This window comes from Protopterus annectens, chromosome 8.part0 (assembly GCF_019279795.1).
Source record: "Protopterus annectens isolate FY-2018-M chromosome 8.part0, PAN1.0, whole genome shotgun sequence".
NCBI lineage: Eukaryota > Metazoa > Chordata > Ceratodontiformes > Protopteridae > Protopterus > Protopterus annectens.
Window position 1 is genome coordinate 402,551,194 of NC_056741.1, and position 21,573 is coordinate 402,572,766.

Here is a 21,573-nt window from a genome sequence, read left to right on the forward strand (position 1 = left end):
TCTGGGCGCAGTAGATAAGCCAAAGGGCAATGCTGAGAATTGATAATGCTCTGATCCTGCAAGAAATCTGAGGTATCTTCTGCAAATTGGTCTTATGGGGACGTGCAGGTATGCCTCCTTGAGATCTAGAGTTACCAGCCAAGACTCCTTGCCCAGCATGGGAAGAAGCTGCTGTAGGGTCAGCATTTTGAATTTTGGAACAATGAGGAATGTGTTTAAAGCGGACAGGTCTAGAATAGGCCTCCATTTGTTTTCTTTTCTTGGTACCAGGAAGAGCCTGGAGTAAAATCCCTTCCCTTGCTCCATAAATGGTACCTTTTCCACAGCTCGCATTCTTAGTAATAGAGATATTTGCTTTAGAGCTTCTGCCCTTTGAGAAGGTGGAAGGTTTGGCATTCCTCTCTTTCCGGGTAGTGTATGGAAATGTAACCTGTAACCTTTTGTCTATAGTCTGCAAAATCCATTTTTCTCTTGTAATGCAGTGCCAGTTTTTTGAAAATAATGTTAGCTTTCCGCCTAAGGGTGCTTCCAGTTGTTCCCTGGTAGGCGGTGCCACCGCCAAGTCACTGTGATTGAGTTGTTGTAGTGGTGGTGGCTGTATCCGTGCCTCGTTGGTTGTTACCCTGCCACTGGCGACCCCTGTAGGCACCCCTGGATTGGTTTCTGCCTCTAGAGCATCTATTCCTGCCTCTTTGTGCCTTGGAGGAGTCTGGAAAGGACCAATTCTTGGAGGGCCAATTCCTGCTAAACCTTGGAGGTTGAACTTGTAAGAAATCTTTTACTGTTTGCACAGATTTTCCTTTCTCTTCCATCTTTTTTAGTACCTGCTGTGCGGGGGCACCAAACAAATTGACCTTGTCCATAGGTGCATCCAAAAGCTTAGATTTGACATGGTCTGGTAATGCCTGTTCTTTCAACCATGCATGCCTCCTGATAACTGTGCCAGTCATGGCTGATCTAAAGGAAGCCTCCAGTGCATCATAGCCACATTTTAAAGAATGGTTACTAACCTGCTGTATGTTATGTAACATTTCTTGAACATACTTTTTATCTATAGATTCTTCAGAGGACAGTTTTTTAGTCAACTGGTCAAGCATAAACTCTTGATATTGAATAATATGAAATTGGCAGTTCAAAGCTCTAGCTGACAAAGTAGCAGAGGTGTAAACTTTTTTACCCCATCTCTAAGGACCTGGATTCCCTTTCAGAGGGGAGGGTTTTTTTTGAAGAAGTAGCTGCTACAGCTTTAGGGCCCTGGGAGATGGTCTCTGGATCTGCAAAAGGGGCCTTATATAAGTGGTGATGAGTGTCCGGGACCCTGTAGTACCTATCGGGCTTAGCAGGAGCCGGAGGTAAAGTATCAGGAGTAGTGCAAGCATCATTAAATGCATCATCAACAACAGATAGAACTGGAGGTATAGCTAAAGGCCTATGCTGTGGCAAGTGTAGAAAGGTCCTAAGCCTTTTTCTAGAGTCTGAGAAATCTTGGCCCTGCCACTGAAATTGTTCCCTCATAGCATGCAAGGTTTCCCCAAAGGAAAATTCCTCAGGAGGAGAGGCAGAAGGGATGGACACCTCAGCATCAGAGTCTTCGTAAGGAGAATAAGAAGCCTCAGGAGGGTCTGTATGTTCTGAGTCATCAGAGGAATCATCTGTGGCTACTGGCTCAGGGGGCTCTGCTCTAGGCCTCTTTTCTGGAGGAGGGAGAGAGACCCTGTCTGGATGAGGCTGGGATCCACGAATTAAAGAGATAAGATCCTCTGCCAAAGAAAGCATATGGGAGCTGGTGCTGGGCCTGTGAGAGGGGGGCTTGGCAGGCCCAGGTTTTGAAGCTTTGGCTGCTTTAGCCCTGGCAAAGGCCTTAATAGACATAGCTGGAGGAGGCCTAGCAGCTCCACGTGCAGAGGTGGAAATATCTAGGGGAATGGTGTCTGATAATTCCTGTGAAATCGCAACTGAAGGTTGGATTTCCGAAGCCGTTTCTACCAGGATAGAAGAGGCCTCGGTAGAAGGCAAGTTATCGGCTGAAGAAAAAAACGCTTGCTCGGTTTCGGCCAAAACCGAGACACTCGCGGGTTGCTTAACCGCGGTTTCGGCTGAAACCGCGGACCGCGAGTGTCGGTCCTTTTCTTTGTGCTTTTTGGTTATTTGCGTAGTCGGAGGATCCGACGGCATAATGTAGGCAAAATCGGAGCCGAAAATCTGTTCAGCAAAGTCCGAGCGACGTTTAAGCGTCCGCCGGTTAAAAGAAGCACAGGCTAGACAAGCTGCTACGTCTTTTTCTGGGCCTAAACAATGTATGCAATAGGAGTGGAAATCTTTATGAGGTATTTGTTTCCCACAAGATAAACAGTTATTAACTTTCTCTGACATCGGCTGAGGCAAGAAAGAGTCCCCAACGGGGTACTTAGCTTTATAGAAGTCTTCGAAGTAGTATTCGGTAGTAGTAATCTCTGGATCTGACCGACCGGCACTTGCGAACAGCTTCTGCTTCGGGCGCCACGCGGCAAGAAAGACTGAGGAAAATGGCGTCGGCTGATGCCTTTATACTCGAAGAACTGCCGCAATGACGTCGGGTGAAGTGCGACACCAGCCGAAGCCAGACCCAGACTTTGGAATCCGGCCGACCGAAGGGCTGCCTGACGACAGGACAACCCATTTGTTAAGACTGCAGATGCATCCTTGAAGGACATCTAAAAAAAATCTGTAGTACTATTAAGCCAGTGTACGAAAGAGTCAAATTTATCAAAACAGCCTCGCCATAAAATAAAGACTTGTTCACAACTCTAACAGCACAGTAGATCTTCAGAGTTTGGATTTTTAGCAAAAACCTACTCATTTTCCCAATATGCCATCACCGTATTGGCATAGTTTAAGGCACATGCTATGCCCATAGCTACGGCTAAAATCTGCAGAAAAAGCTCACCATTAAAGGTGAAGACATTATTTTCTAAAACCATCTCTAACAGTGTGCAAATTAAATAAAAATCTGAAGTAGTGTATTCGCTATTTTGATGTAGAAAAAAAATCTAAAAATTTAAACCATAAACATTTAGGGATAATAGTAAACAACATGGTCATGTCCACTGTAGCTAACAGAAGATCAGAACAGTCACCCAACATTTTAGTAGATGCATAAAGATTAAGTGCTCCATGTCACTTATGACTGTTGCTGCATGTTTGAGAATAGGCTTAAGCTCATCTTACGCAAAAATAGATATCGTCTCTGTAAGCCAAACCTGTCCAGCAACTATGGGTTTCATAGGTGGTTCACAAAGGTCTTTATGAATCTTTGGGAGCCCATTAATCATCAGAATAACCAGATTATCAATAGAAAAGAAACTGTACAGATCAAAAGTCACTTGCCAGTCATTAACAAGTCGAAGATCACTCTGAGCCATACTAATAACACAGGTAATACCCCTTGAGATCTATACGAGTATATACTTTGGAATCTGACTAATGTCTCAGCATGCCATCAATATAAAATGTGGTATCCATTACGACCAGCAAACCACCTTTATCTGCTGGTCATATATACAGCCAGGATTCTGAGTGCAGCTCAAAAAGGGCTGCATATTGATCTTTAGTTAAGTTGCAGAACTGCTTATTTTTTTTTTTTTTTTTATCACCGCAGTATAGAAGCTGCTGTAATTCTGCTTCACAGACCTGAACACACACATCCAATGAGGACTGCAGTGGAGGGTTGAAAGTACTAGCTTTTTTTTTTTTTTGTATTTGTTACAGGGAGCAAAGCCATTGGGAAATATTTTCAACATAATGTCTCTTGCAAACAACCTCAAATGCAGGCATTTATCGTGTCTGTTTGTACTGCAGGGATAAGAGCGTCCCTTTTCCAATGAATATGTTTTTGCTAATAATCCATACTCTGAAGATCTAGTGTGCTACTACAGATTTGTGGACGATGTCTATTTTATGGCGAGGCTCTTTTGATAGATTTGACTCTTTTGTAGGCTGGCTTAATAGTACTACAAATATTTTAGTTTTCAGTGCTTGTAAATCAAACAGCTCTGTCAATTTCTTGGATGTTCATATTTTGAAGGACTGAAAGGGGAATTTACAGACAAATGTTTAGGAAACCATGTTGAAAAAACACTAAATTGCATAGGACTAGTATGCATCAGAGTCATACTTTTCGTGATGTACTAAAGGGACAATTTTTATTTTCGAGACTGCATACTAGTGACGATAGGGTGAATGAGCATTTTGTCCATCTAAGTGATGAATTTCACATGAGGAGCTGTGGTCATAAGGAAGTTAGTGACATTCTGGAACAGGTCAAGGGCCTATGTCCAAACACAAGGGAGACCCTATTTCACTGGCAACTCATATGACAGAAGTATCAAACATCGTAACAGATTCTTTAATTGGTTTTACGTACACTAGTGATGTGCATATAGCCGCGGTGGTGCAGCGGTTAGCATTGTCACCTCACAGCAAGAGGTTCTCCCATTCAATTCTCGGCTGGAGCGCCTTCTGTGTGGAGTCTGCATGTCCTCCCCGCAGTTGAGTGACATTAAAGACATGCAGCTAGGTGCGAGCATGAATGGGCGTGCCTTTGTTGAAGGTTGGGCGTCGGGCTGGCAACTTGGCACCGTAAAAAGCCCTGTCAATCATGAGTGGACTGGAGCGCTGTGGCGACCCCTAACTGGGAAAAGCCATGATGTGCATGTCGTATACAACATTACGAGAAATTGGCGAGTCTGTTGGCTATTAGTAAACTTCTTGGAGATAGACCTCAGTTCTACTTTAGAAACAGCCTCATGTTACTTCAGAGTATGTATGCACCCTTGCTGTAACTATAAAGCCTGCCCCTTTATTTCTCATGTTCCATATTTTGTTCACCCTACCAAAGAATATTAAGTATGAATTTAAGTTCTATGCTGATTGTAAAAGTACAAATTTGGTGTATTTAGCAACTTGTACATGCTGTCCTAGTTTTTAAGTCGGGATGACCATTCATAGCCTTAAGGAGATGGTTCGGAAGCACATTGGAGATATCAGAAAGAATGTTAAAACTAATGCTCTGAATAAGCATATCAGTTTGCATTCTGGTCACAGTCTTCTTTTTAAAGTAATTCAGATGACTGCGAAGAACATTAGAAGAGGAAATTTGTTTAATAAAACTGGGGTTAATGAATTAAAATAGATCACCACTTTACTTATGCACAAAAGTGCTTACATTTGTATTTAATACATTTTCAGTTGTTTTTAGCCATGTTGGTCATTCTTTCTTTTTTGTTTTACTGTGCTTTTTGTTGGAAGACCTTTGGTTACGGTGGAATCTCTTTTACTTTGGTTTCTTAGGAAACTCCCTGAAAAATGACGCAACCCTATAACCACAGATGACATGGCTATTCCCTGTTGTTGGCATTGTTGGTGCAACACCAGGAGGACCAAGGAAAAAGATGTGCAGTTTCAGGAACCAAGTATGTCCGGAACAGCACTACCCATAAGCAGCTAAGGCACAAGAGGAGCCAGTCTGACACCCAAAGACACTCTAACAACTTTCTTCTTCTTGCGGACAGGTAAAAGTAAAATCAGGGAGACTGGTAGCTGGATCCTTAGGTTAGCCAAGGAGACCTCAAAAGAGGCTAGTGAACCCTGGATGAGTTGATAAAAGGTAAAACAGAGAAGTGATACCGAGGTATGTAAACCACTGAAACTTCTCAACAAGCACAAAATCCTGCCCTAAATACACAAACCTACAAAAACCTGTAGGAAAATTCTACCAACTTCTTTTAACAAAACAGCTGACATAAACATTTATACATAAATCCTCTTAAGATGCAATGACAATCCCCAAAAATTCAGTTTCCTAGCAAACCTATTTTGGTCAGAAAAGTTTTCCTCAGAATAAAAATTTCAGTGCGAGGTTTTCCCCAACAGGGGACTTATCTGTCCAGCCTCCAAGGATTATTAGCTGACAAACAATTCTACGAGACCAGCAGAAAAAGCAAACTTCAACAAAAAAGATCCAACTAATTTAGCACTCCAACTGTCTTTATATTGGAGCTCCCCTTGAGCTCCTTGCAGTTATAGCAACAAGAAAGTGCCCTTAAGGTCTGACAGCTGACCAGTCATTGGGGTAGTACCCAAACTGCTTAGACTTGGCTTAGGCCTTAAGCTTAGGCTTGCAACAGTGGTCTAAATGTTAAACATCTTGTGCCCTTGTAAAGAAAAAAATGGCAAGTAAACAGAAAGCACTTTAAGCTCATAATACTGAACTTCTGAATTACTACTAGTTTTGTATACTTCTAAAAGAGTTATCAGCACTATACAGAAATGTGGAACACCAACATTCATGTTTCTGGGCTATTCTACTGGCAATGAGGAATAAACAATTTCTGGCTCCAAAATATCTGGTACTTTATGTCTTAAAATGGCAGAATTTCAGACAGATGCTGTATATTTTGGAACCACAAATTATACTTCTGAACATTCAAACTCTTGAAAACAAATCACTTCCACAAATATATTTACCCCACCTAAGACACAAATTTAATACATAAATGTCTCATTTATAAAAGTTAACTTCCATGGCATCAAAGGTTTTCTACAGAAAATCAGTGAAATCTTGCTTAAACCCCTTTCAGTAATGTTAAACATAAAACGATGTGGGCAAGTCCCTGACCTATGGCAAATGGCAAAAGCGGAGCCAATTCACAAGTGACTGTCATCACATCAGACCCAAACAAATTTATTCCAAACACACTCATCAGTATTCTATGTTGAATTCATGCCATAACTAGCTCTGTGGTACAAAGGAATAAACCTCTGACTGACTTAAATAACCCATGCGGATTAGCAGCCAGAAAGTACAGTTTTGTACCTACCATAAATGTAGATGTCCGATAGGAATGCATCTGCAGTCCTTACAAATGGGTTGTCCTGTCGTCAGGCAGCCCCTCGGTCGGCCGGATTCCAAAGTCTGGGTCTGGCCTCGGCTGGTGTCGCACTTCACCCGACGTCATAGCTGCAGTTATTCGGGTATAAAGGCATCAGCCGACGCCATTTTCCTCAGTGTTTCTTGCCTCAGATGCCAGGTGCCCTCTTGGAAGGCTAAATTTGGATAAATGCCAATGATTCCAAATAGTAGACAGCAAACACAAAAATAAGCATGTATGTACATACATACAAACAAATACACCATAATAGATTCCCCCAGCTAGCTATAAGATGGGCAAATACCCTAGGAGCACCGCAGAGGGGAAGGCGGGTGGGTAATCCTGACTGCAGATGCATTCCTATCGGACATCTACATTTATGGTAGGTACAAAACTGTACTATGTCCTTCAAGGATGCATCTGCAGTCCTTACAAATGGGTAGAATACCATAGCTAAACTGGGGGAGGTGGACAAAAACAAATTATGGTGTAGTTAGGATCCCTTGCAAAACAGCAGTGGCAAAGCCTGCTCGGGATCTAGAGTATAAAGGTAAATTATAATGCTTGGCAAATGTATGCACGGAGCTCCAAGTAGCAGCTTCTAAAATGTCCTTGGTAGCCACTCCTCGTAAGAAGGCTGTGGTAGTGGCTGTTGCCCTTGTAGAGTGAGGCCTGATGTTCTCTGGAGTTTTCTTTCCATGGTAGGAGTAACAAAATCTAATGCAATTTCCTATCCACTTGGAGATTGTCTGTTTTGAAATTGCTTTTCCTTCCCTTCCTGTTGCATATGCTACCAGTAGCTGGTCAGTTTTTCTATTGCCCTTGGTCCTGTCCAGGTAATAGCGTAATTGTCTATGTACATCCAAGGTATGTAGCAGTCTTTCTCCCCTGTTCTGTGGGTTAGGGAAGAATGTAGGTAGGTGGATAGCCTGATTTAAAGAAACTCTGGAAACCACCTTAGGCATAAAGGAAGGATTTGTTCTCATGGACACTCTATCTTGATGGAAGATCAGGAAGGGTTGCACTGCCATTAATGCCTGAAGTTCAGATACCCTTCTTGCTGAAGTGATTGCCAGCAGGAAAGCAGTCTTCCATGATAAGTATTGCAATTCTGCTGTTGCTGCTGGTTCGAAAGGAGGAAGTGTCAATTTTTCTAGCACAAAGTTCAAGTCCCATGCTGGTAATGGTGGCTTCCTAGGAGGCTTTACATTTTTAATTCCTCTCAGAAACTGCCTGAGCAGAGGATGTGAGAAGACAGGAGGATCCAAGTCATATTCTGCTGAAATAGCTGATGCATGAATCTTGATGGAGGAATAGGACAGGCCTGAGTGGAAGAGCTCTGCCAAGTATTCCAGAATGTTGGCTATGTTTACCAGTGACACATCTTCTCCTTTTTCAGTACACCAAATGAGATATCTTTTCCATTTTGCTGAATAATTTTTTCTTGTTGAGGGTCTGCGAGCCTCAAGGATAATGTCTTTAACCCTTTGGGATAAATTTGGGTTAATTGGTCTTATGCAATGTTCCAGGCAGTCAGCTGCAGAGTTTTCAGGTTTGGATGCAGATGGCTGTAGTTGTTCTGTGTTAACAGCAAGGGAACCAGGGGTAGTGGCCATATTTGTTCCCGAGCCATGCTCCTCAGTAATGGGTACCAATGTTGCCTTGGCCAGTCTGGAGCTATCAGAATGATCCTTGGACGGTCCTCTTTGATCTTCAATAGCACTTTGTGCATCAAAGGAAGTGGTTGAAATGCATATGCTGTCAGGTTTTTCAAACTGAAGGATAGGGAGTCCACCTTCCAAGCAAGTGGGTGGTACGTCCTTGTGCAGAATTTCTTTAGTTGGTGATTGTGTGGGGATGCAAATAAGTCTATTTCTGGGAGTCCCCATTTTCTTTTAATGGTTTTGAAGATGTCCGGATGCAGCATCCATTCGTGGGCATCCGTGGTAGTCCTGCTTAAAATGTCTGCTAGGATGTTTTCTTTTCCTGGTACAAAAATTGCTTTTAACTGTATGTTGTAGCTCAGGGCCACATTCCAGAGATCCAGTGCCATTCGGCAAAGAGGGTACGAGTGTGTGCCTCCCTGTTTGTTGATGTACCACATAACTGTGGTGTTGTCTGTCCTTATCATCAATAGACCTTGCTGAAGGAATGGTCTGAATGCCTGAATTGCCAGTTTTACTGCCAGCATTTCCTTTAGATTTATGTGAAGGTGCAACTGGTTTTGAGACCATAAGCCTTGTATGCACTTGTCCAGCATGTGTGCCCCCCAACCGAGGTCTGAGGCGTCTGTCGTGATGGTTTGGCTTGGTTGAGCACTGTGAAAAGGCAACCCTGTGTTTGATTGACAAGCCTGAGCCCACCATAGGAATTCTTGCTTCAGGCATGGAATAATGGGAATCTGGGTTTCCAAGCTGTGCTTGTGTTGAGACCATAAATTCCTTAGATACCACTGTAGTTTTCTCATATGCAGTCTGGCATGAGGAACCAATATTATGCAGGATGCCATGAAGCCCAAGGCTTGCAGAACTTTTCTTGCTGTCAGATGGTTCTGTTTTGTTAAGGCCAAGAAGTAGAGAGGTAGCTGCTCCTGTTTTTCTACTGTTAGGAATGCCATTTGCCTTGATGTGTCCAACTCTGCACCCAAAAAGGTTATTCTCTGGGATGGTATCAGTCTTGACTTTTTTAAATTGACTGTGTATCCCAGGGCTTGTAGCAGATAAATGACCCTTTGCAAATCTTCTGCTAGCCTGCTTTTGTTGTCCGCTTGTATCAGGCAGTCGTCCAGGTATGGGTAGATTTGTATTCCCTGAAGTCTGCAATGAGCAATTACTGATGCCAGGCATTTCGTGAACACTCTGGGCGCAGTAGATAAGCCAAAGGGCAATGCTGAGAATTGATAATGCTCTGATCCTGCAAGAAATCTGAGGTATCTTCTGCAGTTTGGTCGTATGGGGACGTGCAGGTATGCCTCCTTGAGATCTAGAGTCACTAGCCAAGACTCCTTGCCCAGCATGGGAAGAAGCTGCTGTAGGGTCAGCATTTTGAATTTTGGAACAATGAGGAATGTGTTTAAAGCGGACAAGTCGAGAATAGGTCTCCATTTGCCTTCTTTTCTTGGTACCAGGAAGAGTCTGGAGTAAAATCCCTTCCCTTGCTCCATAGATGGTACTTTTTCTACAGCTCTCATCCTTAATAATTGGGATATTTGTTTTAGTGCTTCTGTGTTTTGATTTGGAGGTAGGTTTGGCATTCCTCTCTTCCCTGGTAGAGTATGGAAGTGAAACCTGTAACCCTGGTCTATTATCTGTAAAATCCACTTGTCTCTTGTGATGTAATGCCAGTTTGTCGTAAATAAGGCTAGCTTCCCGCCTAAGGGTGCTTGCAGTTGTTCCCTGGTAGGCGGTGCCAGCGCCAAGTCACTGTGATTGACCAGTAGTTGTGGTGGTGGCTGTGTCTGTGGCTGTGCCTCGCTGGTTGTTGCCCTGCCACTGACGTCCTCTGTAAGCACCCCTGGATTGGCTTCTGCCTCTTGAACGCCTATTCCTGCCTCTCTGAGTTCTGGAGGAGTCTGGAAAGGACCAATTCTTGGAGGGCCAATTCCTGCTAAACCTCGGAGGTTGGACCTGTAAGAAATCTTTTACTGTTTGGACAGATTTTGCATTCTCTTCCATCTTCTTCAGTACTTGTTGTGCAGGAGAGCCAAACAAATTGATCTTATCCATAGGAGCATCTAATAGTTTTGATTTGACATGGTCTGGTAAGGCCTGTTCTTTTAGCCATGCATGCCTTCTGATGACTGTGCCAGTCATGGCTGATCTAAAGGAAGCCTCCAGTGCATCATAGCCGCATTTTAGGGAATGGTTACTGACCTGTTGAATGTTATGTACCATTTCCTGCACATATTTTTTGTCTACTGTTTCATCTGAGGACACTTTTTTGGTTAACTGATCTAGCAAAAATTCTTGATACTGCATCATGTGAAATTGACAGTTCAAGGCCCTAGCTGAAAGAGTAGCAGAAGTGTAAACTTTTTTACCCCATCTCTCTAAGGATCTGGATTCCCTTTCAGAGGGGTGGGGTTTTTTGGCAGAGGTGGCTGCTACAGCCTTAGGTCCTTGGGAGATAGTCTCTGGATCTGCAAGGGGAGCCTTATACAAGTGATAATGTGTGTCCGGGACCCTGTAGTATCTATCGGGCTTAACAGGGGCCGGAGGCAGAGAATCAGGAGCTGTACAAGCATCATTAAATGCATCATCTACAACAGAAAGAACTGGAGGTATGGCTAAAGGCCTATGTTGTGGTAAATGCAGAAAAGTTCTAAGCCTTTTTCTGGAATCTGGAAAATCCTGGCCCTGCCACTGAAATTATTCCCTCATAGCATGCAGGGTTTCCCCAAAGGAAAATTCCTCAGGTGGAGAGGCAGAAGGAATGGACTCTTCACCATCAGAGTCTTCATAAGGGGAGTATGGGGCCTCTGGAGGGTCATTTGAGTCATCAGAGGAATCATCTGTAGACACTGGCTCAGGGGGCTCTGTTCTAGGCCTCTTCTCTGGAGGCGGGTGAGAGGCCCTGTCTGGTTGAGGTTGGGATCCTCGAATTAAAGAAATGAGATCCTCTGCTAAACTAAGCATTTGTGAACTAGAGCTAGGCCTGTGAGAGGGGGGCTTAGCAGGCACAGATTTAGTAGTTTTAGCTGCTTTAGCCCTAGCAAAGGCCTTAATGGACATGGCTGCAGGTGGCCTAGCAGCTCCACGTGCAGGGGTTGAAATATCCAAGGGAATAGTGTCTGATAATTCCTGAGAAACTGTAACAGTATGTGGGATATCAGAAGCCGATTCCACGAGGTTAGAAGAGGCCTCGGCAGGAGGAAGGTTTTCGGCTGAAGGAGGAACCGCTTGCTCGGTTTCAGCCGAAACCGAGACACTCGCGGTTGGCTTAACCGCGGTTTCGGCCGAAACCGCGGACCGCGAGTGTCAGTCCTTTTCCTTGCGTTTTTTAGATATTTGCGAAGTCGGAGGATCCGACGGCATAATATAAGCAAAATCGGAGCCGAAAAACTCCTCAGCAAACTCCGACCGACGTCTAAGCGTCCGCCGGTTAAAAGAAGCACAGGCTAGACAAGCTGCGACGTCGTGGTCTGGGCCTAGACAAGGTAAACAGTAAGAGTGGAAATCTTTATGAGGTATTTGTTTCCCACAAGTTAAACAGTTATTGACTTTTTCTGACATCGGCTGAGGCAAGAAAGAGTCCCCAACGGGGTACTTAGCTTTTTAGAAGTCTTCGAAGAAGTTTTCGGTAGTAGTAATCTCTGGTTCTGACCGACCGGCACTTGCGAACAGCTTCTGCTTTGGGCGCCACGCGGCAAGAAAGACTGGGGAAAATGGCGTCGGCTGATGCCTTTATACCCGAATAACTGCAGCTATGACGTCGGGTGAAGTGCAACACCAGCAGAGGCCAGACCCAGACTTTGGAATCCGGCCGACCGAGGGGCTGCCTGACGACAGGACAACCCATTTGTAAGGACTGCAGATGCATCCTTGAAGGACATCACTGGAACAGCTGTTCATGATGAGGTGGAGCCTAAAGCCCTCTCTCTGGAAGAGCATCAGAAATCGAGGTAACAAGACATGTGGGCTCCAACTGGAATTTTTAGTGCAGATTATAGATCACTGAAGCAGGGTTACTGAGGGGGGGGGGGTGTTGCTACCAGAAGGGGTGGGGGGACAGCCTCATGTAAGAAAACTGAAAACCAAACCCATGGAACACAGTGAGCAGGAGAAACAGGAAGCAGGGCCAAAAAGGAAAATTCCTAATCCCAAGAAGATAGCACCACTGCTCCAGTCACTTGCCACTAGAAGAATGAATGGGTTTATAAGTTTCTTCCTTCTGCTACAGACTGAATACAAACTGGTGAATCAAGAGACAGACAAGGAGCAAATAAAAAAACAAGAGATTTAACTCTGACAGGTATGAAACATTAAGGGTTTCTTACACTGAAATTTTGTTTCCTCTACCCTCTTAACTGACACCTGCACTTACCCTTCTAGCTCAAATCTCCCTGTCGCATACATGGGGTTCTTGGAACAAACGACTGACAAATCTGTTAATTTTATAATCATCTTCAGCCTCAAGACAAAATAAGCACTGGGGGTGAAGGTCATGTTAAGGTATCTGCTTATCCCAATTACATTTCCTTCTCTTAGCTGACATTTAACAAGTCTTTATCAAAATGACACAAGAAAAGGAAGGTTTCCCAATGTGGCACTTATCTGTATAAGGAAAAGCAGAAGTAACAGCCAACAAACATGCAAACAGATCGATGGGTCCGAGACTGGTGACAAGACAGTCTGGGAGTCTTGTGTATATACTTCTACTTATGTACCCCTTAAGCCCGCAGGCTTAAGTCATACACCAGATATATGACCATATGGAATATTTTGGCTATGGTATGGCAGAAGGACATTGGGTTAGCTCAGTGAGATAATGCCATCACTACTGGAATACTGCAACAGTGATGGAAAGACAAAGTCATTCTTTGGGGTGAGAGCAAAATGGACTAGGGACAATTATCTGTGTCATAGTACCTTGGAAAGTTTGGCACAGATATGCACTATGGCCCTCTTACATACCTGTAAGCATCTGAAGAAAGTATGAAACGGGTTCATAGTATACTATCGATGCCTCTGAATGTGATATAAGCAAAACCCTGCCCCCTAACAGGCATCACACCTCTGTGTACACTCAATCTCTACTGTTGACAGTTTGCCTAGGCATCTGCATCCATCCACTCTCCCACCTCTTCATTCCTCTCCTTCCCCAAACCAGCTCCAAATGGTGTCCAAAGCCACTAATCAAACCTCCAGTTGCCTTGGTCTCAGTGTAGGCTATATCTCTCCATGTCAACAGAGCTGGCTACAATGCTGCCTTTTGAACCTTGTGAGATTCTATGCAAATGTAACAGCAATGGCATTTGCTGACAGCTGCATAATGCTTTTCCTTACCATTCCAAAGCATTCAGTACTATTGGATATAAGGGAATATTTCACAAAGTAAATCATCCAGCACCCCTTTTCATCTTTTTTTTTTAACAAAGGGTCAAGATGTCGCCTCAGTTGCTGCCATTAATCAATGTAGTGCCACTCCTACCTACTTAAACAATGATGCCAGAATGTCGCTGGTCTCACTTCATGTAACCCATCCTCTTGAACAATGATGCCAGAATGTCGCAGGTCTCACTTCATGTAACCCATCCGTCTCTTAATTGGACACCATCATTTCTTCTTGCCTTCGTCCTGCCTCTCTAAAATAATTTTCAGCTTTCCCACACGTGTCCCTACAACTACATTGTAGGGGAAAGTAAAAGGGCCTTTAAGGTCCGACTTCAAGAACATATAAGAGATATAAAAAATAAAAAATTAGAAAGTCCCTTAGCAGTACACTTTAAAGATTATCATAACAGTTCACCTGAAGGCTTACTGGCAACAGTTTTGGAACAGGTAATAGTTTATAATATTGATGATTTAGTTAAACAAAAACTGCTATATAAGGAGACAGTTCTTATATTGAAGTATAATACACTGACACCTATGGGTATTAATGTAGAATGCAATTGGAGAGTATTTTTATGAATGACATTTATTGTAAATTAACTGATTGTTTGATTGTGAAATTGTTCTATTAGCCATTATAATTAAGGTTGTTGAATGGTATAAATAATTTGTAACTGTCTGGAATATTCATTCTCCTAGAAGGCGTAAGCCGAGGCGCCAGAGATAGAAATAAAATTGTGTTGGATCTTATGTGGTCGTATTGCTGCTTCTACTGCCTTGTTTTTTGTTTTTGTTGTATATAATTATGGCGAGTGATCCTTCACTTAACTTGCCTAGAATTTTTAGGCATGAGTCTAATCAAACAACTATGGAACAGTACACTACACCGGTTGGTGAATGTTTAAATGAGAATGGAACACAGGAAGAACAGGTTACATTTTGGCAGAAATTTCTGCAGAAGGAACAACAGAGAAGGTCGGTTAATCCATTTTCCTTCATTGGACAACGTATGGGTAACTCTATACCTCCGGATATGAGAGAGACATTTGATAAGTTGGACAAGCTTATGTCCAAAGAGTTAGCGACGCATCTTAATTGTTTGAGTCTTCAAAGATATGTGGAATTGAATATTACCCCGAGGGGTTTACATGCTTTTAAACATCCCACTACTCCGTTTGATTTACAAGAAGAATCGGACAAGATATTCCACAAAAGGTGGGTAACAGCAGCCCACCAGTGTTCAATAGAGTGGGTTAATATCTTAGTAGAACGTGATAAAGTGAAGCAAGCTAAATTAAAGATGGACATAACTAATACTTGTGAAGTGTTGTCCGGAGCGATAGGCACAGTTCGTATGGAACAGTGCCTTAAAGATATTCAAAATAAACTCATTGATTTAGAAAAAGACCTACTTGATACTAAGAAATATAAACTAAACCGAGACATTAAAGACTATGCATCAGATTTGGCGTTTTCACGAGTAACCAATAAGAAAAGACGTCCTAACGTACGTTTTGCAGAGCAGGGGAGACCCAAGCGTAATGGCGGAATGAATACCTATTCGGATGTATCTACTGAGTGGGACAGTGAACCGGGGGAAGGCGGCGACTTTCCCAGTTTACCAGCAGCACAGAATCCAGTAGAATTTCAACAATCCTTTCGGAAAACAAAGCGGAATGGATTCGGAGACGGCGATAGATACAGAGAGCATGAAAGGGAAACAGAATATGGACAGAGACCTTTCGTTGGCGCTTACACGCAAAGGTATAAACGAACCAAACGAAATTAATGACATTTGTTCTGATTTTCAAGCTAATGATGCAGATTCTTCTTACATTATTAATTTATGTGGGATGAATTTAAGTAATGAAATGATTTCAGTATTAAGTAAAGGCTTGAAATTTGTTCCAACTGTTTTACCACGTGAATATGTTTTGAAAAGTGATGTTTATAAGTTTATACGGAAATTACATTTAGCTGCTTTTTTTCAAGATAAAAATGTATATAATATGTGTAATGAAAACAGCACTATGGTGTCTATTGAATCCTCTGGTGATTCAGACGACAGTTTTTATTCTTGTTCTTCAGAGCATGTAGATATTAAAAGTTATGATGCATATAGTAAATTAGATACCTCTAAAATTAATGTGAAAAGTGACTTTGTTCCTCCTTTTATACATGAAGGTATTAAAAGTTTTTCAGCAATGTTAAATTTTGATATAGAGATGTTGTATAAAGAATTTTGCCAGAATAAATCTGAGGTTAAATATAATTTGACTAGATTAGAGTGGCAAGCGTTACAGACTTTAGCTAAAAAACAAGATTTGATAATCAAGCCCGCTGACAAAGGGAATAAGGTAGTACTTATGCACTATACTCAATATGCACAGATGTGCTGTAAACATCTTGATGATACTACTACATATAGTAAATGTGACATTACAGTTTATAATAATGCTTTGAAATTATATGAAGAGTTACTTTACAAGGGACTGAGATTGGGATACTTTTCAAAAGAAGATATAATGAAGAAATTTAAGGTTAATAACAATGAAATAGCTTTGTTTTACTGTTTACCAAAGGTACACAAAAACATGACTTGTCCTCCGGGACGCCCCATTGTATCAGCCTGTAAATATTTTTTACACAATATGGGGATGTTTTTGCATAGTTTTTTGTATCCTTATGTGAGGAAACAGACATCATATATCAGAGATAGTTTTGATTTCTTGAACAAGATTACTCTAATAAAATGGACTGAGGGAATGTTTTGGTTTACAGCTGATGTAAAAAGTTTATATACAAGCATAAAACATGAACATGGTTTGCAGGCCCTAAGGCGAACCTTGGGTGACAACCCTCAGTCATTCTATATTATAGAGTTAGTAGAATTCTGTCTTAAGAACAACTATTTTTATTTTGATGGGCAGTTATTTCACCAACTAAAGGGCACAGCCATGGGAGCAAGTTTTGCTCCGATGTATGCCAACATTTTGATGAATTGCTTTGAACTTGATTTTTTGTATCATTTGGAATTTTACAAGAATCATGTAATAAGCTATTATAGATACATAGATGATTTAATTTTTATTTGTAGGGGTGGTATAGATGAGTTAGAAGCCTTTAAAAAAGACTTACATACAAATCAATTTGGATTAGAATTTGATGATTTCCAAATGGGCAGCAAAGTTAATTTTCTAGATCTAACTTTAGAAGGAATAAGTAATGGTAAAATAGTTACAAGAATTTATAGAAAATTTGAAAATTTACATTTTCTAGATGGGCTTAGCCATCATCCTGCTCATCTCATGAAATCTTTACCGTATGGGGAATTTATTAGAATTATGAGATTGTGTAACAATGACAATGAATTGGAAATAGAATTACAAAAAACAGTAGATTTATTTGTAAGAAGGAATTATAATGTAAAAGAGGTTAAGTTATCTTTAAAAAAAGCTAAGAATGGAGGACGTCAGATAAATAAAATATATAGAACTAGAGTAAATAAAGGAGAAGAAGATGAACATGCTGATAAACAGATGTTTTTTGTTCTGTCATATGATTTAATGACGGAAGAAGTTAAAAAAGCAGTACAAAAATATTGGCCTTTTTTATTTAAATATAGTGATTTGGTAGGAATTATTCCAACAAGTATTACATTTTCTTATAAAAGAGGGAGAAATCTGAAGGACATTTTGGTACATGCTAAGTACTCTAATCCAAATGCTAATTTACTAAAAGAGATAGTTTTATTGGGAACATTTGAATGTGGGAAGTGCATTTCGTGCAAATATATAAGCAAAACATTTGAATGCATTAATGGTAAGATTTTTAGATCTTGTGGGACTTTTTATTGTAATTCAGTAGCAATAGTTTATGCTATTAAATGTCCATGTGGACTGTTTTATATAGGGGAAAGTAAAAGGGCCTTTAAGGTCCGACTTCAAGAACATATAAGAGATATAAAAAATAAAAAATTAGAAAGTCCCTTAGCAGTACACTTTAAAGATTATCATAACAGTTCACCTGAAGGCTTACTGGCAACAGTTTTGGAACAGGTAATAGTTTATAATATTGATGATGATTTAGTTAAACAAAAACTGCTATATAAGGAGAAAGTTCTTATATTGAAGTATAATACACTGACACCTATGGGTATTAATGTAGAATGCAATTGGAGAGTATTTTTATGAATGACATTTATTGTAAATTAACTGATTGTTTGATTGTGAAATTGTTCTATTAGCCATTATAATTAAGGTTGTTGAATGGTATAAATAATTTGTAACTGTCTGGAATATTCATTCTCCTAGAAGGCGTAAGCCGAGGCGCCAGAGATAGAAATAAAATTGTGTTGGATCTTATGTGGTCGTATTGCTGCTGATACACCAGATATATGACCATATGGAATATTTTGGCTATGGTATGGCAGAAGGACATTGGGTTAGCTCAGTGAGATAATGCCATCACTACTGGAATACTGCAACAGTGATGGAAAGACGAAGTCATTCTTTGGGGTGAGAGCAAAATGGACTAGGGACAATTATCTGTGTCATAGTACCTTGGAAAGTTTGGCACAGATATGCACTATGGCCCTCTTACATACCTGTAAGCATCTGAAGAAAGTATGAAACGGGTTCATAGTATACTATCGATGCCTCTGAATGTGATATAAGCAAAACCCTGCCCCCTAACAGGCATCACACCTCTGTGTACACTCAATCTCTACTGTTGACAGTTTGCCTAGGCATCTGCATCCATCCACTCTCCCACCTCTTCATTCCTCTCCTTCCCCAAACCAGCTCCAAATGGTGTCCAAAGCCACTAATCAAACCTCCAGTTGCCTTGGTCTCAGTGTAGGCTATATCTCTCTATGTCAACAGAGCTGGCTACAATGCTGCCTTTTGAACCTTGTGAGATTCTATGCAAATGTAACAGCAATGGCATTTGCTGACAGCGTACAATGCTTTTCCTTACCATTCCAAAGCATTCAGTACTATTGGATATAAGGGAATATTTCACAAAGTAAATCATCCAGCACCCCTTTTCATCTTTTTTTTTTAACAAAGGGTCAAGATGTCGCCTCAGTTGCTGCCATTAATCAATGTAGTGCCACTCCTACCTACTTAAACAATGATGCCAGAATGTCGCTGGTCTCACTTCATGTAACCCATCCTCTTGAACAATGATGCCAGAATGTCGCAGGTCTCACTTCATGTAACCCATCCGTCTCTTAATTGGACACCATCATTTCTTCTTGCCTTCGTCCTGCCTCTCTAAAATAATTTTCAGCTTTCCCACATGTGTCCCTACAACTACATTGCATTCACTGACTAATTTCAGCTAGTTTGGTTCCTGCTCTGATGTCATAATTTTTTCATCTGTCAAACAGTGTGCATCCTACTACCCATCTCAGTCACTTTGTCATCACCTCTAGCTTCCTCAGCTGCTCTGTTCTGTGCACTTTACTTTTCAGCTTCTTTGGCAGTCTGTCACACACTATCCCTGATGTACTGTGTCAACTGACTTGCAACACCTCTGATTCTAACATTAACCTCCTCATTCAGACTCCTCAACCACTCCTCCCAGATACTTGAAGCTCTTCTCCTGCTCTAATCTTTTACCTACTACCTTAATTTTTAGCTTCTTCAGATTTTCCCCATTTGCTGCCATGACAATTGTCTTGCCTGCACTCAGTTTCATCCCATGTGGTATCAGTTTTGCATTCCAGTTTCCTCTCAATTCTGAGATTAAACAGGTAAAAAAGAAGAAGTTACATACTCACCATAACGTTCAATGTGTGTTGTTCATCTCGTCTTCATTCCTACTAAGTTGGGTTCGGATCTGATCATCGGCTCTAAATCGGCCTTGTATAAAACTTGGTCTTCCACTAGCATATGGCTAAACCCTATCCCACCATGCACTAGGAGAGCTCCCCAGATCTTGTCTGCAGTTATAAAAAAAGAATACAAAATAAGGGTAGTTTAATATCCTATAGAGCAATCAAAAAGGTCAGAGATCGCCAATAGCCAACTGTATCATCTTAGTCTTCCAGGAGCAAAAGGGTGGGGGAAAGAATGAAGGCGAGATGGACAACCTACATGGAATGCTATGGTGAGTACATAACTTCTTTGTGTGTTGTTCTATCTCAACTTCATTCTTACAAGGTTGGGACAGCGTCCCTAGGCACCATCTTTCTTGGGTGGCTCAAGGGAGAATATTCTTCAGAATCATGCAACCAAAGGAGGCCCTGTTCCTAGAGGCCAAATCAACTTTGTAATGAGTGATAAAGGTATGTGGTCTTGCCCACGTTGCTGCAGCACAAATGGTATCAATTGGCAGTCTAGCCCGAAAGGAGGAAGAGGTCGCAATGGCGCTTGTAGAAAGGCCTTTCACTTTACGGGGAAGATCTTTGTTCGGAGATTTATAAACGAAAGTTATACAATCTGAAAGCCATTTTTAAAGCGTCACTTTAGAAACTGGGACACCTTTCTTTAAATCTGAAAAAGATACAAACAGTTGGTCAGACTTTCATAAGTCATTTGTCCTACGTAAGTAGAAGCGTAACTATGTACATCCAGTTGGTGCAACATGTATCCCGCCTTATTCTCGTAATTAGGAACAAATACTGGTAGCTCTACGGATTGGGTCAAACTAGATTCTGAACATATTTTGGGTAAAAAGGAAGGGTTTGTTCGTAAGGTGACTGTCTCTGTAGAAAAGCATGTAGGGGGGCTTTATTGATAAGGCTTGCAGCTCTGACACCCTTCTAGCAGAAGTAATTGCTATCAAAAGAATAGTTCTGAAGTCAAACATTTCAGTTCGCAGGAGGATGCTGGCTCCAACGGGGGAATAATTAAATGGGATAACACAAAATTCAAGTCCCATGGTGCTGGAGGGTCTTTAATAGGTAGTTTTAATAAAAAAGTAGCTTTAAGAAAGGCTTTGCATAGTCTGAGAGACATATTAAGGCCTGATCACCTAAATGGATACTGCTGCTAGATCAACTCTAACAGTAGCTGCGGCTGTGCCTTCGTTGATAGTTTTGCCAAGAACTCTAGAATGGAACCTACAGGGATAAAAAATGGGTCAATACGATTATGAGACGCTAATAAAGAGAATCTTTTCCATTTGCTTCTATATATCTTTCTCGCTGAAGCCTTATGAGAAGAAATTAAGATGTGTTTTACTGATGAAGAAAGGTTAGGGAGCCTGGCTATGGTAGGAATCGGAGGAACCAAGCTGTCAACTTGAGAGTTTGAAGGGAGGGATGGAACGTTCCTGATGCACGAGTCAAAAGGTCTGGAACTGAGTCCAGAATCCAAGGCTCCTCCCGGAGATGAGGCCACAGGAAGGGGAACCAGATTTGATGAGGCCAGTATGGGGCGATGAGTATCAAGCCCCTTACCAAGTAAAAAGAAGTTATGTACTCACCATAACGTTCCAAGTTTGCTGTTCTTTCATCTCGCCTTCCTTCTTGCTGGTTGGGTTCGGAGCCGATCCTCTGCTCCAACTCTGCCATATACTATAGCTCGAGAGCTTTTTACTGGCTCGAGGCTAGTCCCTACCCAATATGCCTAGCAGTAGTTATACAGATCTCTCTTATGATAACC

At 41.5% G+C, this 21,573-nt stretch overlaps 1 protein-coding gene across 1 annotated transcript in view; it reads right to left on the bottom strand.

Moving 5' to 3' along the window:
• RPRD2 (regulation of nuclear pre-mRNA domain containing 2) overlaps positions 1 to 21,573 on the bottom strand; it is a 2,300,864-nt gene that overhangs the window by 1,064,212 nt on the left and 1,215,079 nt on the right. The gene's annotated exons all lie outside the window — the stretch shown is intronic.